General features: G+C 37.9%; 2 pseudogenes; both read left to right on the top strand.

Moving 5' to 3' along the window:
- The first annotated feature begins 11,727 nt into the window (after positions 1-11,727).
- LOC113909296 lies at positions 11,728-12,168 on the top strand (annotated as a pseudogene).
- A 5,872-nt stretch (positions 12,169-18,040) lies between these two features.
- On the top strand, positions 18,041-18,518 carry LOC113909294 (annotated as a pseudogene).

An 18,518-nucleotide genomic window follows, 5' to 3' on the forward strand; every position in this document is an offset into this window, starting at 1 on the left:
GCAATCTGCAGTGTCAGGTATCCAGATAATACATAAGGGTTTAATAATTAACAGAGATTTTTAGTTGGACTCATGGCTTACAAAGTTGACCCATGTAAAACCGTCTCACTTAAAGGTACCTTGCACTCAACAGAACAGTTCTTAAACAGGCCTCTACAAAAAGGTAGCTCATCTCTTTATGTTAAAGTCTTTTTTTTTTTAAAGATTTTATTTATTTATTTGAGAGAGAGAATGAGATAGAGAGAGAGCATGAGAGGGGAGAGGGTCAGAGAGAGAAGCAGGCTCCCTGCTGAGCAGGGAGCCCGATGTGGGACTTGATCCTGGGACTCCAGGATCATGACCTGAGCCGAAGGCAGTCGCCTAACCAACTGAGCCACCCAGGCACCCTATGTTAAAGTCTTTAAATCAGTCAATAAATACAGAGTATTTGCTGTATGCAAATAACAGTATCAATGGAGAAAGTATATAGTTATATGTAGAAGCAGTAATAATTTATATTAAAACCATGGCTTTGAAATATGATGAAAGTTATTTTTTAAAAAATCCCACTTTTGGGCACCTGGGTGGCTCAGTTGGTTAAGCGACTGCTTTCGGCTCAGGTCATGATCCTGGAGTCTCAGGATCGAGTCCCGCATCGGGCTCCCTGCTCAGCAGGGAGTCTGCTTCTCCCTCTGACCCTTCCCCTTCTCATGTGTTCTCTCTCTCTCTCTCTCATTCTCTCTCTCTCAAATAAATAAATAAAATCTTTAAAAAAATAAAAAATCCCACTTTCATATTTCATTTTTTTTTAGATTTTATTTATTTATTTGAGAGAGACAATGAAAGAGAGAGAGCACAAGAGGGGGAAGGGTCAGATGGAGAAGCAGCCTCCCCGCCGAGCAGGGAGCCCGATGTGGGACCTGATCCTGGGACTCCAGGATCATGACCTGAGCCGAAGGCAGTCGTTCAACCAACTGAGCCACCCAGGCGCCCCCCACTTTCATATTTCAAAAACCTTCAGTGTTACTATGAAACTGAAACTTGTATTTAGTTAAGAATAATAGTTCAAAGTGGTAAGTACTTCTTATGTCCCAGGTATTGTCTTAAACAATTATGTGATTTGATTTAACTCTCACATCAACTGTCTAAGGTAGGTAATATTTTGCTTATGAGGAAACTGAGGTACTATTAAGATAGCTAGATATTATCTAATGTTATTGCTGCTTAAAAGGGATCAAAGCCCTATATTGGGACTTTCTATGTAAAACACTAGATCTCGGTAGATTTGGGGAAACCAGAGTTGTCCTATTTCTACCTTGAGAAAGTAGTTTTCTAACTCCTTTGCTGTACCCCTTCCCTATATTTGGGCATGCCACCGAGTTCCTGGCTTGCAGAATACAGCCGTTGTATGACACCACACTTCCCTCTAGTGCCTGACACAAAGCAAATATCCAGCCCCTGAGCAAGCTAAAGTGAAGGACTTTTGCTTTCAGGATCCTAAAAGCAACAACAGAAAAAACGGTGTGTTTATTTGTTTGTTTGTTTTCCAAAAACAATAGTAAGAAGCCCCCCTCTCTCAGATCAAAGATTTTTACATCTTTAGAAAGAATCTGATAGAACATGAATTTGAGGATCATTTGCCTGGCAATCAGATCACTGTACAGTTGTTCACATGCACACTCAAAAAGCTTTAGATTAGTTTCTTGGTGCACCTAGGTGGCTCAGTTGGTTAAGCGTCTGCCTTCGGCTTGGGTCATGATCCCAGGGTCCTGGGATCGAGCCCCATGTGGGGCTCCCTGCTCAGCTGGGAGCCTGCTTCTCCCTCTCCTTCTGCCTCTCCCCACTGCTTGTGCTCTCTCTCTCTCAAATAAATGAAATCTTAAAAAAAAAAAGAGTTGTTTCTTGAACACTTTTACAGGTCTATAAACTATGTTGTCAAAGACATTTAAAGGATTAACTCTTCAGCTTCAAAATTTGGTGCACAATTATTTGCATAATTTATAATATCAAATCAAGAATATTTAATAATTAATGTTCTTTTTCCTTTTTTGTATTCAATATTAAAGACATTACAGTTAAATTCTGAACTAATTATTTTATTTTTGTTTTTTTTTTTAAGATTTCTTTTTTTAAGCAATCTCTACACCCAACATGGGACTCAAACTCACAACCCCAACATCAAGACTCGCATGCTCTACCAACTGAGCCAGCTAGGTGCCCCAATTTTGTTTTAAGCTAAGAACACAGCTAAATTTAAATTTGTCTATTGATTGGACTTAAGGAAATTTGAGTCAAGAAAAATAGGAGAGGGCCCTTGGTGGCTCAGTCGGTTAAGCGTTTGTCTGCCTTCGACCCAGGTCATGATCCCAGGGTCCTGGAATCAAGTCCAGCATCAGGCTCCCTGTTCAGTGGGGAAGTCTGCTTCTCCCTCTGTCCCCACCCCCACTTGTGTGATCGCTCTCTGTCTCACAAAAATAAATAAATAAAACCTAAATTAAAAAAAAGAAAAACAGGAGAAAAATTTTTGCCTAAGATACCAGCCTGGAAATTTTCTTCTACTAGATTTTCTTCTACTAGAAATGTTCCCACTTTCTTGTTACTTAATGCACTCAGTTTATTTCACTTTATTTTCAGATCATCACTTAAATATAATTTAACAAGAAATCTGAAATGTGATAGTATAACATTAACCTTCTCTAATAGACCCAGGTGAAGAGGTGGTATGTGAAAGGGGTAAGAGCATTTGGTTTAAAGAAACCAAAGCATCAATTTCACTATAAAGACAGTCCTATTAAGCTAATTAGATATTATCTAATTGCTGATGCATTTTGCAGGTCAACTGTTGTGTCAATATTAAAATATACTGCTGCTGAGGAAGATTTCATAGTAACAGTCAGGAATACTGATTTGGAAGAACTATGGCATTCTTCAGAAACCTTATATACAAGAAATAAGAGTACATACTGCATAAAGCTAAAGAATGAATCATCAAAGCCACACATGTTCAGTATCTTAGAGATAATGTCACAGAGCAACCCTTTCCATGACAATATGAAGACATAACCATGAATGCTGTACTTCTACTGCTTGATGGTGTTATTTCTGATACTATATAGTACTGTCTTGTCTCTTAGTACATCAGGTTTCCTAAAGTAGGAACATATTTCTTTCACCTAGCTACCTGTTACTCTGGAAATATATTAGATAGAGAAATTTGATCAGAAGTACATGGGAGAAGCTGAACTAATTAAGCTGGGGTGGTTTTTACTAGGAAGGGGAACTAGAACAAAGCCTTTGAAAACAGTTCCCATGGTAGACAGTGAGAGATAAGGCTCAAGAACGATTAAGATTCAAACTGGTGTGGAAGACATAGAGATGGCCCCCCATATTCCCTCTTTAAGGTAAGACCTTCTGTTCAGCTGCAGGGAGTACAAGTGGCAGGTTAGCCTCTGGCAGACACCCCTTCCTGTGTGATCTAGTGGATCAATGACAAGGGAGTACAAAGGTGGGGTCATTTGAGCCTTCTGTGGGACAGACAGGCATTCCTCACTCCAGAGCTCCCTACTGGGTTTACTGAAGCTTTGTAGAGACTGCACTGTGGTTTGACTTTGCTCTTTGCCTAATCCTGCTTTCTCCCTCTTCCTTTCACAAGTGGTGATCCCTTGAACCCCAAAATCTTATCATCTACTTCTAGAGGACCCAACCTCAGACACTAGTGATCCAAAGACACAAAACAGGGAGATGGCAGAACACACACATTGTTTTGTGTGTGTCACTCCATGGCTCCTTTTACCTTTGTTGCTTTTGTGTTGCTGAAGGCCATGTTTTAATTCTGTCTGCTTTTTCTTATTCTGTCTGTATTAGAGTTCTAACAGGAAACAGATGAGTGTTCCATTTTGAGGGATGACACTACTCTGTGATTGAGGAAATTTTCAGGAGGGACTATTTGCAACAGTGTAGAGAGAGTTCAGGGAAACCAAGAAGGGATGTAATGTCCCCAGGCATGAAGGTACAATGAGCACTACCTGGAGAGGACTATAGAAGAGGCCTGCCCAACCGGAACTCAGTCAGGAAAACCTCACTCTTCTACTTCCTGAACTCCCAGTGGTAACTTCTATTGACCAAACCCAGCCAGATGCCAGAGAATAAGGGAACCCCTTTGGAGCAGTGGACTGAGGAGTGGATTGGGAGAAGCAAAAAGAGAATATCCCATACATGGTCATTATTCCTTTACTATGTGTTTTTGAATAATAGTACACAACATCCTCGACATCCAAGATGATACATGTGAGATATTTGCTGAGTAGGGGACTGAATTGATTAGTGTCATCTATGCATAGGAAAGGAATTTAATGTTTGTTGAGCACCAATTTTGTACCAGTGAGCTTAATATTTCATACAAATCTCATCCCTCAGGGTAGATAGATATTATTTATTGAATGCCCAGAATGTGTCAGACACTCTTCTAGAGATTGGAGATATAGGAGTGAACAGGACAAAGTCCTTGCTCTCATGAACCTTGCATGCTAATGAAGGAAGACAGACAAGAACAAGCAAACAAATAAATGAACAAGATAACTGCAGGTAGTGATAAGTTATTATGGAGAAAAGTGTCTACTTAGATAAAGTTGTCAGGGAAGTCATCTCTGGTGAGTGACATTTGACTTAAGATAGGGGAATAGGAAAGCAGAACATTCTGTGCAGAGGGAAGAATTAAGAAGGAGGTCATACTTCATTGTCTGAAGCTTGATTACCAAAGACTTAAAGAAAAAAATGAAGGAGGCAAAGGCAGATGCATTCCAGTATGTAAGGGAGACAAGGCTTTAAGGTGGAAAATAAGTTGGCATATACAATCAAGAAACAGAAAGGTAGGTGGAGAGTGGTAGGAGATGAGGTAGGAGACAGAGGTCCAACCATGCAGGGACTTTGGGCTGTGGAAATAAGTGTAAGTTTTATCCTAAGTGCAATGGGAAGCCATAGGAGGTTTTAAGGAAGAGAATAACATTATTTGTGTTTTTATCATATAACTTCGCTTTTTTTTTTTGCTAACTTCTACTTATTCTTCTCATATCTTAGGTTAAATCACTTGATAGATGACTCACTTTTTATTGAATGAACAAAAAATACATGCATGAATGAATACATGAATTGATTTACTTTCAAGAGCAAGATTCTTTATGCCTTGTGACTAAATGAAATTTTATCTTCAGCTGTGCTGCTCAATTGCTCTCTTTCTCTCATTTCAAAAAGGAAGTCAGGTAATCCTTTTGATTAAATTTTCTTTTAAAAATTTGACAAAAGGAATTGGATCTCATATATATCTTGGTCATTGCATTGGTATTAGTAGCAGCAGTGTTAACCTCCAGCAAGCAGTTTTGGAAAACCTTTGGATTCCCAAACACTGTAGGTAATGCTTGACAGGTTGCTATGTGAATAAGTTAATGAGCAATAGTACAGACATATTTAGTATTCCGATTAATTCCTAGTCATCAATAGCTTAATGTCTTTTAAGAACCAATATGGGTTAATTTTATGTACTCTTATGCCATCCCTTCCAAAACCATCCTCCTTCACTGTCTGCTGCCATCTTGTCCCCATTTATATACCTTTCCTTCTTGCTTCGTTTGGTGTCCATGTCCCTAAGTACCTCATGCCCTCAAGCTTCTTTAAGAAAAGAATTAACTCAAAAAATATCAGTAACTCAATTTTTATACCTCCCCAAATAAGTAAATTTTTAAAAGAGTATATAGAATAAAATTTCTGCATAGAAATGAATAGGTAAATTATTTTTGCTTATTTATTTTATCTACTTCTTTCAAAGATGTATAGAATAATGGATCTACTACTATCATTCTCATTTTGTTTCATTCTCCCCTCTTTCTTCCAGGTTTCCTGGGACAAAGGAAAAAATGCCATCTGTCAATGGACTCATGCTAGGATATGGCAAAATACTTAGCGCCTTGGAGCTGCAAAGTCTTTGCTCATAGAACGAGAGACTTGTGCTAAAGGACCTCCACAAGTCCTTCCAGCTCAGCTATCACATGATTCTCTGAAATATCACTGACTACTGCAACCAGAACATCAAATTGGACTTGGTGAAACTTCTGTTAATGAGACCACACTTGATTTCTAAAACTTGATGACCACAGATTAAAAACAAATAAATAAAGGAGATATATGGATGCATCCCACTATCTTGGATAGAAGGGATTGGAATGTGAAAATACCATTAAATAGTAACATACAATAAAATGTGCATCCATTCTTTTCTTTAACAATAGCTTTTGAGTGTTTGCTATGTACCAGATACTGTGTGAGGCATGTGGAACACATGGGGGAATAAAGCAGACAGACAACGTCCTTGCCCCCATGGAGGTTAAAATCTACAGGAGAAGACAAACAAGACAACTCATTTCTAGAATATAAAGGAGATATTCAGGATTTGTGATTAGGGATTGGTGATTAATTTGTTGTGAAGCAAGGGAGAAGGAAATGTCAAGGATGATTCTGTTTCCTAGTTGGACAACTGAGAGAGAATGTGGTGGCTCCATTTACTGACACAGGAGCACAGGAGAGGAACAGGTTTGGAAGAGAGGTGGAGGAAGATCTTGAGCTTGGTTTAGGACATGTTAAGTAAATGAAAGTAAAGCAATGCAACTTATTTCCAGAAAAAATTAAAATTTGATGGTTTTGAGAAATTACTCATAAGCCTGTTTTCAAAAGGCTTACTTAGGGGTGCCTAGGTGGCTCAGTCAGTTAAGTGTCTACCTTCAGCTCAGGTCATGATCCCAGGGTCCTCGGATCGAGTCCCACATAGGGTTCCCTGCTCTGCAAGGAGTCTGCTTTTCTGTCTCCCTCTGCCCCTCTGGCTGCTTGTGCTGTTCTCTCTCTCAAATAAATAAATAAAATCTTTAAAAAAAAGGCTTACTTAGCCATCCCATCCCTCATGGAACACTTCATCAAAAACTAATGATGTAATGTATGGTGATTAACATGATAATAAAAAAAAGGCTTACTTATTTTGAAACAATTTTAGATCTTCAGAAAAGTTGTAAATATAGAGTTCCTGTATACCCTTGACCCAGGCTCCCCCCATGTTAACACCTTATATAGCCTTATATAAGCATAGTACAATGATCAAACATAATAAATTAACATTACTACATTAACTAAACTACAGACTTTATTATGGTTCTCCAACTAATGTCCTTTTTCTGTTTCTAGATCAAATCTAGGATACTACATTGTATTTAGTTGTCATTTCCCCTCAATCTTCTAGGACAATCTTCTGTGACAGTCTCTTATTCTTTCCTTGCTTTTCATATATTGACACTTTTTAATGTCCCTCAATTTGGATTTATCTGATGCTTCCTCATGATTAGACTGAAGCTATAGAGTTTATGGGAAGAATATCAGAGTGGTGTACCCTTCTCATCACAGCCTGTCAGTGGGTATACATGATATCAATATATCTAATTACTGGTACTATTAATCTTGAGTACTTGGTTAAGATTCGCCAAGTGTCTCCAATGTAAAGTAACTGTTTTTCCTCTTTCGTATTCTGTTCATTTGATGGGAGTTACTAAGTACAGCCCACTTTCAAGAGAGGGGAATCTAACTCCATCTCCTGGAGGGAGGACTATCAAAGAACTCAACAGTAAGTTGTCCAACAGTAAGAAAACTGGCTCATTATCTATATTTATTTATTTGTTCAACCCTAGCATACATGTAAAATAGTTTTAAAATTGATAACACAGACCCTCTGGCAAACAAATTTACCAATCAGACTTAAATGTTTATGAATAACACTTTTTGTCTTTAGCCTTACAATAGCTAATCAAAACACTTTTTTACAAAGCTATTTAGGTCAGCTCCTTTCCTCCCCATCCCCTTCAGTGTGGTTATGTCATTCATTTGTAATACAGCTAGATTTATTTGCCATAGCCTACATTCCATCTTGGGTTCCCTTGCCATTCAAGTTGATTTTTTTTTTAAGGATTTTATTTATCTGTGAGAGAGAGGGGGAGAATGAGGGGGAGAGAGGCAGAGGGAGAGGGAGAAGCAGACTCCCCACTGAGTGGGGAGCCCGATGTGGGACTTGATACCAGGTCCCTGGGATCATGACCTGAGCCAAAGACAGACATTTAACCAACTGAGCCCCCCAGGTGCCCTCAGGTTGATTTTTTAAAATTTGCATACAGTAAAATTAACTCTTTGTAGCATAGAGTTCTATGGGTTTGACAAATGCATAATCATGTATCCATTACCACTGTACCATACAGAACAGTTCAAAGTCATTTTAAAGTTAACATTTAAGCCAAAACTTATTTTATCTGAATTATGTGGAGAATTCTTAATTTTGCCAATTCTCTTCATGAGGTTTATTAATTCTTTAGCAGAATAGAAAGATACTTAATATATAAGATTACTGAAAGCAAAATAAATATATCTTTTGATTGTTGGAAGATAAAATTCCAATAAAGATTACCTTTGAGCCTTTCTACCAGTTCAAAGTTGAAGGTGTTTAAACAAATAAATGGATCTTTTGTGACTTTTTTCATTAGATAAATCACAAGGATTAGATAAATCACACAAATATGACACTGAGTGCAAAAAGAAATGCAAAATAAAAATTACAACACTCATCAAATTTAATTAAAATACACTTGGAAACATAATAACTAGTTTTTAAAATGTTGTTTCTCAAATAATTTCCATGACCCATTCTTGTACCAATATACTGCCAGGCAATTTTGTCTCCTTTTACATAACTCTCCTCCAAATAAGCTTTACTCCTAATGAAGTGGTGGCAGAAGGTGGCAGTGAGAAAGGGAGAGAAAAATAACTGGAAGGTTAGGAAGGGAAAAAAGCAGAGACCTGAGTCTCTGCAGGTTTAATAAGGGCTGAATAAGGTGAGGTAGGTGCTCTGGGCTGTGAATACTGGCCTCTCCTCCATAGACAGCCTCAGGGAGCAGAAGGGATTAGAGATGGAATGGATCCAGTAGGATCCATAGTTCAAGCAGACATGTTTTTTCTTCTCCTAAGCCTGTATCTACAGGATAACATTCAATGACTCACCACACACAAGCCTACTATTTAGTTTAAAAAACAACAAAAGTATACAATCTGACTAACCTCAGGAAAATGCATACCATTTTAATTCAGCAAATTCTATTAACAATGCACTGTTAAAGATGAAGACATTAAGGAACCATTTGAGAAGGTCTTTTCCAAGGCTTTGTCCACAAACCAGAATTAATCCACTAAATTCACTCTAATTATACTACTAAATATACCCAGCCTTTTAGCCTCAGGCGTAAATATGACTTGAGCTCACCATAGCTTCATAGAAGGCAATCATATAACAAAGGTCCCAAACATTTTGTATTATTATCACCTCAGGAGTTTATTTTACATTTCCTCAGGACACAATATTTTTAAACACTCCCATTTATGATGTATATAAGTATACATTTTTCATTACAGTAAGATTTCACACAACAACCATCTTAAGTATATGTTTTCTCAACGAAAAAATATTTTACTTGACATCAAATCAATAAGATTTTTATTGACTTACAAAGTTTTTGTGGGGCAAGGTTGCTAGTTGAGACCCCAGAAAATGTATAATGATGTCATCCCAGCCAGTGAGTCTAAGCTGACAACTTATGATTTTTTTCCTGGGTCATGTGGGATTATGTTTTATTTCTTTGTCTCCCACAATGTGATGAAAAAGATGTTGGGAATTTATCTTTACAAGCCACACTATTTTGAAAGTTTCTGGAACTATCTGAATATTGTTAGTATTATGGTCAGTTTAGGAATGACAAATTCCCTTTCTAGTTATAAATTTTTCTCAAAGATTTATTTATTTTAGAGAGAGAGAGAGAGAGTGAGAGAGAGTGCATGGTGGGGGAAGGGCAGAGGGAGAGAAAGAGAAACCATGCAGACTGCTCGGAGATCATGACCTGAGCCAAAATCAAGAGTCCAACACTTGACCTAACCTACTGAGCCACTCAGGTGCCCCTCTAGTTATAAATTTTAAAGCATGTTAACCAGGTCCTTGCTCACTTCAACACTGTCGATCTTGCTATCACTTAAGGAAATTCCAAAAAACTCTCCACTATTATATTAACTTTACTGTTATCAGTAATTTTTTTTCTTTCTTTCTTTTCTTTTCTTTTTTCTTTCTTTTTTTTTTTTTTTTACACAAGTTACCCTCTGGACTAAGCAGTATTCTCTAACTGAAGGGACATCGGATACCAACTTAGTTAACCTCATTAACGATGAGAATAAGTGAGTAATTGGTATTTGGATTTGGAACATATTATAAGATTCCAGAAAATACCTGCCAATACTTTTCAAGTAGCATGTTTCTTGGGGCACCTGGGTGGCTCAGTCAGTTAAGCAGGGTCATGGGATCCAGACCTACCTCATACTGGGTGCTCAGCGGGGAGTCTGCTTGAAGATTCTCTCTCTCTGCCCCTCCCCATTCATGCGCGCGCTCTCTCACTCTCTCTCTCTCAAAAATAAATCTTTTTAAAAAGTAGCGTGTTTCTTAAACTTATATTAAAATGAATTTATATTTCTCGGCACATATGTAAACTGATGGCAAAAAGAACCATCTTGGAAGTAATCTTAGGGGCAAGAGAAATTTGGTTGGGATTTAAGTTTCCTGCAAATAACCACAGAAGTAAAAATTCACATTATAACCATTGTATACTATGACTAAGCCTGACTGTTATAACAAACTTTTTTTTAAAGATTTTTATTTATTTATTTGAGAGAGACAGCGTGCACAGAGGGAGAAAGGGAGAATCAGACTCCCTGCTGAGCAGAGAGCACGACAAGGGGCTCAATCCCAGATTCCAGGACCCGGGATCATGACCTGAGCTGAAGTTAGACACTAACAGACAGCCACCCAGGCACCCTTGACTCTGTTATAACTTCTAATATTTTCAAGATATCATACCTATGCCATCTTAAATATCTCATTCCCAAAGGCCTCAGTGCAGACGTTTTGCATCTTTCAGCATTAAAGTCCCTTGTGATTAGTCCTCTTGAACTTTAAAGCATGTGCATTACTAGAAACAACACTACAGGAGACAATGACGTCACTAGCATAGCATGAGGTGTATGATTCTGTGACTCAGCTGGACAGGACAAAGTACAGAGATATCCTTCTAAATTCTTGGAAAAGTAATCACTCTACAAATGTCTTCTGTTTATCATTCTTCATGGTCTTTTCTTCCTCCTCTGATCCTCACCCCATGTCCCCCCTCAAAAAAGTACAACTTTGGCTTTGTCAAGTGCTGCTATCCTTGACATCAATCTAGGATTCTAAATCAAATGTCACTTCCCACTATAGTTGGGTGATAAAAATATAGAAAAGGGTTTTTGTGGGGCACTGGAGTGGCTCAGTCAGTTAAGCATCCGACTCTTGGTTTCAGCTTAGGTCAAGATCTCATGGGTCCTGGGATAGAGCCCCAGGTCTGGCCCCCAGCTCAGCGGGAGTCCTCTTGAAGATTCTCTCACTCTGCCCTTCCCCCCACTTGTGCATGCACGCTCTCTTTCAAATACACAAATCTTTAAAAAAAAAAGGAGGGGTTTCATGTGTTTAAAAGTAAAAGAATAGTTTCATTGGCTTGTTACAAATATAAATACTATATAAACTTTAAAATCTTCAGTAATAATGTTGGTTTTGATCTATACTTAAAATTCCTATTCCCTTTTCCAAGAGCTGACAAGATGGCAGAAGTGGAGCAGAAGAAGCGCACCTTCTCCAAGTTCAGCTACTGCGGCGCTGACCTCGACCAGCTGCTGGACAGTCCAGGAGCCCCTGATGCAGCGGTACAGCGCCCAGCAGCAGCGGAAGCTGAACGACGGTTTGCGGAGGAAGCCACACTCACTGGTGGAGCGCCTGCGGAAGGCCAAGAAGGAAGCTCCCCCCATGGCCTAGCGCGAGGTGGTTAAGGAGCACCTGCGGGACATGATTATCATGCCCAAGAGGGTGGGCAGCCTGGTGGGTGTCTACAAGGGCAAGACCTTCAACCAGATGGAAATCAAGCCCGAGATGATTGGACACACCTGGGCCAGTTCTTCACCACCTACAGGCTTGTGAAGCACTGCAGGCTGAGCATCCCGGCCACCCACTCGGCTTCATTCTCATGTAGCCTGTTCAGCCAATAAAGGCACAGACTTCTCTTAAAAAAAATAATGAAATAAAATAAAATTCCTATTGATTACAAAATAAATATGTAAAACAATAACATCAAATAAATCAAAACGGTAGAGGTGCTTTGCCTTTATTCTTTGAGCTGCCAAAATATCCAGAAATACTTAAATAATGCAGCTACCCAGAAGAATCTAGGAACAGAAGTACTTTTTATTTGGAAATAAAAAAATTTTATTTAGAAATAAAACCCTGAAATCATGAATAGAAACAAGAGAAGTGCCACCTGTACTGTCTTTGTTTGAAATTTATAAGTACCCATCTTCCAATAGATCACTAAACTATAACTTCACAGAATTACAACAAAATTTATCATCCTCTTCTGATATGACTTTATGAATTGTCACATCAGCCTCCAAGGACACATGGAGCATTTCCACATTTTTGCATGAGTTATAGTTCAAGAGCTGTTCACCTGCTGGTTGATGGGCATATGTACTTTGCAAATTATGTGTAATTGGAAATCAACTTACCCATGTGATTTCCAATATTAACTCCTAAAAAGTCAATATTAAATAGAACTATATTAGTTAGGGTAAGCTAAGATATGCTGTGGTAACAAATAAACCGCAAAAATCTCTTTGACTTAAAAAAGCAATGGCTTCTTTCTTACTCACAAAGTCAGTCATGCAACTTCACATGGTGGCTTTCTTCCAGGTGGTGCAAGGATCCAGAATCCTTCTATTTCATGATTTTGCTATCTTGAACCTGTGGCCTCTGAGGTTAATATAGAAGGGATAGAGAATGTGTGAATAATAATGCATGGGCTTTTATGGCCAGGCCTGGAAGTATATCTCCTTTGCTCACTACCACTGGAAAGTACCTAATCACATGGCTACACGCTAACTCCAAGGAAAGCTAAGATATATGCATCCAGGAGGAAGAAATACTTGATGTCTAGATAGTGTCTGGCTAGCTAGTTTCTACCACAAGAAACCCTGTAGTATGGTTTTGTGCAAACATTTATTGTTAGTCCTGAACTAGGCCTATACAAAGATGTGTAACGTTTATCTTTGCTTCTGTAATTTCAGCAATAACATGACTTCTTTAAACAAGCACTAAAATGTGATTTTGTTCAAATAGGTAAGTACTGAACAACTGTATGAGGTCATGTTCCCTGACAATATATAGAATGTGACTGTTCTATCTTGCCTGATGATGCTTAATCATACGCTTTAACTCAGCAGAGATGAGCCTGATATTGTTTTATGAAAGCTAAGGAGTTCAAGAGGTCTAACAACTAAATAGAAAGTCACCTCCCAGCCCCACCTTGAAAGTAATCCAAAGGAGGGCTTGAGGGCAGCCCAAGACTTCTCAAAAATTAATTTTGCATGGGTCCAACACACAGAATGATCCAGACATAACGTTCTAAATCAGCATTGTCCTATAGAAATAAACAGTGAGCCACATTTGTAATGTTCTAGTGACAACATTAAAGATAAAAAGAAAGGTGAGGGGCCTCTGAGTGGCTCAGTTTGTTAAGCATCTGCCTTCAGCTCAGGTGATGATCTCGGACTCCTCTGCCTGCTGCTTGCCCTGCTTGTGTGCTCTCTCTCTTCTTCTGTCAAATAAATAAATAAGAATCTTTTAAATATATAAATAAATAAAAATAAAGATTTTATTTATTTATTTGACAGAGAGAGAAAGAAAGAGAGAGAGCACAAGCAGGGGGAGCAGCAGAGGGAGAGGGAGAAGCAGGCTTCCCGCTGAACAGGGAGCCCGATGCGGGGCTCCATCCCAGGACCCTGGGATCATGACCTGAGCTGACGGCAGACGCTTAACTGACTGAGCCATGCACGTGCTCAGGTGAGCATCTTTTTTTAAAGATTTTATTTTTAAGTATGTGGAGCTCAAACTCACAACCCCAAGACCAAGAGTCTCATGCTCTACCAGAGCCAGCCAGTCACCCCTCAAGGGAGCATTTTTTACTGTCCTGGCCTCTACTCTCATTTGCCTATTTTTTTAATGTGTACTAATTTTTAATTTTAATTTTCAATTGAAAATATGAGTCAGAAGTTAAAATTCAAGCCTGCAGAAACAAGAAAAATACTGAGGAAAACAACCTGAAATCATAAAGAAATTTGTGATGGATATGGTGGTGTTCCCTAAGCTCCCCAGTGCAGCAAGCAAAGGGATATCAACAGAGTGGTTAATCATCATTAGGGTTTTCCATAGAAATAGAACCAATGGAATGGATATATATATATATATATATATATATATACACACTGTTCTTTGTTTTTTGACACACACACACACACACACACACACACACACACAGATAAAGAATTGGATGAAAAGTCCCAAGATGGGCAGATGGCAAGCTGAAGATCCAAAAAAGCCAATGGTGTAGTTCCAGTCCAAGTTTGTAGGTTTGAGATCCAGGAGACCCAATAGGGTAAGTTTCAGTCCCCAAACCAGCAAGCTCAGAACTAAGAGCCAATATTTCAGTTCAAGTCCAAAAGCTGAAAAAAACTCTCCGTACCAATTCAGAGCACTCAGGCAGGAGGCGCAGCCTTTATGTTCTATTCAGGCCATCAACTGATTGGATGAGGGCCACTCACATTAGGGAGGGCAATCTGCTCTACTCAGTCCACCAACTCAAATGTTAAATCTCATCCAAAAACACCCTCACAGACATACCCAGAATAATATCTGAACAAATATCTGGGCATTTGTGGTTCAGTCAAGTTGACATATAAAATTAACCATCACATAATCCAAAAAGCAGAGGATGAACTTGAGTGCTTATTTAATATTGAGATTTTTATTATTATGCAAATGAAAATCATTTCACTCATCACCCATCCTAGTGTTTTTTGTGGTCCAAAACCCCACTAAAAACAAAAAACAAAACCTTTGTTAAGTGTAAGTAAAAAGCCTATAAAACCATCATTTGTACAGTGTCGCTTAAAAACAAATTTTTCAGAGAAAAAAAAAGCATGTAAGTGAACTCCTGTAAAGCACACTTCTTTCTTGATAGACATCCCAATGAGTAAAGAGGAAAGTGTCATTTATTTTGATATTTTTTTAAAAGCCCATCTCATATTACAAGCTCCAAGTAATATTAGATCCATAAAAGATGTTTTACATCAAAATTTTAAAAGGATATCAGGAGCTAACAATAAATCCCTATTTTATTGGCCCAGTTAACTATTTCAGGTAACAAGTGAAAGAAATTAAGAAAGATCCTATTAATGTCCCTCCAGCTGGAAGGGATGTGTGCTGGAGGTATAAGCAGATGACAGGAAGGACAAGAAACTCTTTCAGAACATATTTGATAAGGGCAGCTCTAGAAATTTCATACAGGAAATGGCACTCTGGTTGGAAGAAGAAGATGGGGGATTTGTGTTGAAATCACATTTGTAGAAGCAGCACACTGTTTTTATTTAGGTCACACATTTATTAGGGTGGCTAGAGAGTTTATAAGGAGAATAAAGTCTCCTGAGACACCTCTGCTGGCATCTGTTAATAGAGCTCAGAGAAGGCAGCTCAGAAAGATGAGCCATTTGGCTGAGCAAGGACTTCTCTCCTAAATTTTTATTATGAAAATTTTGAAACAAACACAAAAGCATATGAACTCATGTATAGATGCTTTCTGTAGTCATCATTTAGCTTCAACCATGACCAGCTTTTTGCAATCTTGCATCACCTCTTTCCCCCACTCACACTGTGTTTTGGGAGGGCTAGATATTAAAGTAAATCCCAGATGTCATGTAATCTCACCCATAAATAACTCCAGTAACAGTAACAGATAAAAACATAACTACTGTAGCACCATCACATTTAACAAATTTAACCCTTTAACACACATTCCCTAACATTTTCTAACACCTAGTCTATGTATGATTTTTCCCAGTTGTTGCAATTAAAAAAAACAAAAAACAAAACAAAAAGCTTTTATAGTTGGTTTGTTTGAACAAGATTCAAAAAGATCCACATTAGGTTGATATTTATCTCGGTAAGTTCTTTTGAGTGTATAATAATTTCCTCTTCCTCCTCCTCTTTTAGAAATGGCAGGGCAAATAATTCTTTTCCTTTATTCATCAATTCTCAGAATGAGTTGTTCCAGAAACCTCTAAAAGTGCCTCTTAGCATCCCTGCTTTCTGTCATGACAAGATGTCTCAACTCAGCTTGTACATTTCCTGCCCCAGATTTATAATCAGCCATTTCTTCAAGGATCCTTGCTTCTTTTTGTTGGAAAATAGCATTTAGAGACTGCAATTGGCTCTGGGATGCTCACCATTATTGGACTGTCCTTATTTCTATGCCCTCTCAGTAGACATAGCTAGGAAATATGTGAATTTTAGAAAGAAAACTAAATCACGAATTCATACGGTTGTTTCCAAGTCAAATGAAATATTGTAGAGTTTTTCCTTAAATTCTCTGATTTTTAAATTCTTTGATTTTATATTTTTATTTTATATTTTTGTATTTCTTTTTTATTACACTGAAAATCTTTATTTTAATGACATAACATAATTACTTCTTTGTTTATGCATATTATACATATATATAGTTCATAAAGTAGTTTCAAAGCAACAATACTAATATTACTACTAACAATTAGAACTACCAATTACAGCTGAATATTTCATTGTGGTTCTTTGTACTTCTTAAGATATATCCCGCCAGGAAGGAACATCAACTGATTGAGTTTTAAAGTCATTTGAAATATTTTTTCTGCGGTTATACCATCAATCTGATATACTCCAAGGCTCATTTGTATTTATTTGTTTCAGATTTTTAGGGATTTTTTTTTCCTTTTTAAGATTTTTAATAATATGAACTGTTCACATGGTTCCAAAGTCAAAACTATAAAAAAAATGCAGTCAGAGAAGTCTTTTCAACCCTTTTTGTCCCTCAATTTTACAACAAAGGCTTTTTTTAAAGGTACAGAATTGGACCAAATTGTTAAGAAAGCCTGATACCAGTGGCAGGTTCAACAGAGCATTGTTGGTAACAGGCATAGGGAGAAAATTAGGTATTAATTAATGAAGACTTATTATTCACATCAGTTAAACATGTTATAGGTCCAACATATAACAAAAAGAAATTTTCTTGGGGCACTTAGCTGGCTCAGTTGGAGCATGAGACTCTTGATCTTGGGGTAGTGAGTTCAAGCCCCACGTTAGGTGTAGAGATTATTTAATTAAATAAAACTTAAAAAAAAGAAAAATTAAAAATAAATAAAAATTAAAATTAAAAAAATTTTTTCTTGTCTTCCCGATGAAGTGCCTTACTTGGTCTCTTTAACTATGATTCAGTCAACCACTGGATGGCGGGAAAATAGAGTTACAGAAGTCTCCACTGTAAACAAGAGGAAAGCAAAGGAGCTTCCTGCAAACTGGAAAAACTTCTCCAAATTTCCTATATACAAACAACAACTAATTGAAAATATAATGCAAAGAAAAGTCCTATTCAAAATAGGAACTCATTCACACACACGAACCCTGGGCCTAAACTTAATAAAAACCTGCAGAACCTATATGAAAAAAACTATAGAATTTTACTAATATACATGATAGAATAAATGGAGAGACACTAGTTTCTGCTTAGACAGAGTCCATATTCTAAAGATGTTGATTATTCCTAAATTATAAAGTCAATTTAATCACAATCAAAATTACTTGAAAAGTAATTTTTCATTAAAGTTTTCATTAAAATAAATACATAAGTATTATTTGGGGAAATTTGGAAAAGTATAATTGGGGGCATCCCCACAGATGTGCCTGTAATCCCAGCTAGTCTGCCTAAGACCTGCTGAGTAACAACCCTAGTTCCCTGCACAGCTCCATTTCCACCCCAACAAGGAGAAAGGAAGGATCATGAGCCAGGAGAAACTTGCCACACTGCAGGTACAACTGTGCACTGGGAGAAAAGGAACTGTTTGCAGAAAGAAGGTGGTTCACAGAACAGCTACAGCAGATGACAGAAAAGAAACTTTAATTCTCCTTAAAGGACTTTAGGGGTAAACACTATCTCTCATATTGAAGAGGTGACTATGTTTACAAACCAAAGAACAGTGATGCATTTTCGTGACCCTAAAGTTCAGGCATCTCTGGCAGCCAATACTTTGACCATTACAGGCCATGCTGAGACAAAACTGCTGACAGAAAGGCTACCGAGCATCTTAACCCAGCTTGGTGCAGACAATCTGACTAGTGCAAGGAGACTGTGGAAGTTCGGCCTAAACTATCTGTGGGTGGAAAAGCACCACTTGCTACTGAAGAGACTGATAATGATGAAGTTCCAGATCTTGTGGATAATTTTCATGGGCTTCCAAGAATGCAAAAAGTGAATTGA

Source organism: Zalophus californianus, chromosome 6 (genome assembly GCF_009762305.2).
Source record: "Zalophus californianus isolate mZalCal1 chromosome 6, mZalCal1.pri.v2, whole genome shotgun sequence".
In the NCBI taxonomy this organism is placed as follows: Eukaryota; Metazoa; Chordata; class Mammalia; order Carnivora; family Otariidae; genus Zalophus; species Zalophus californianus.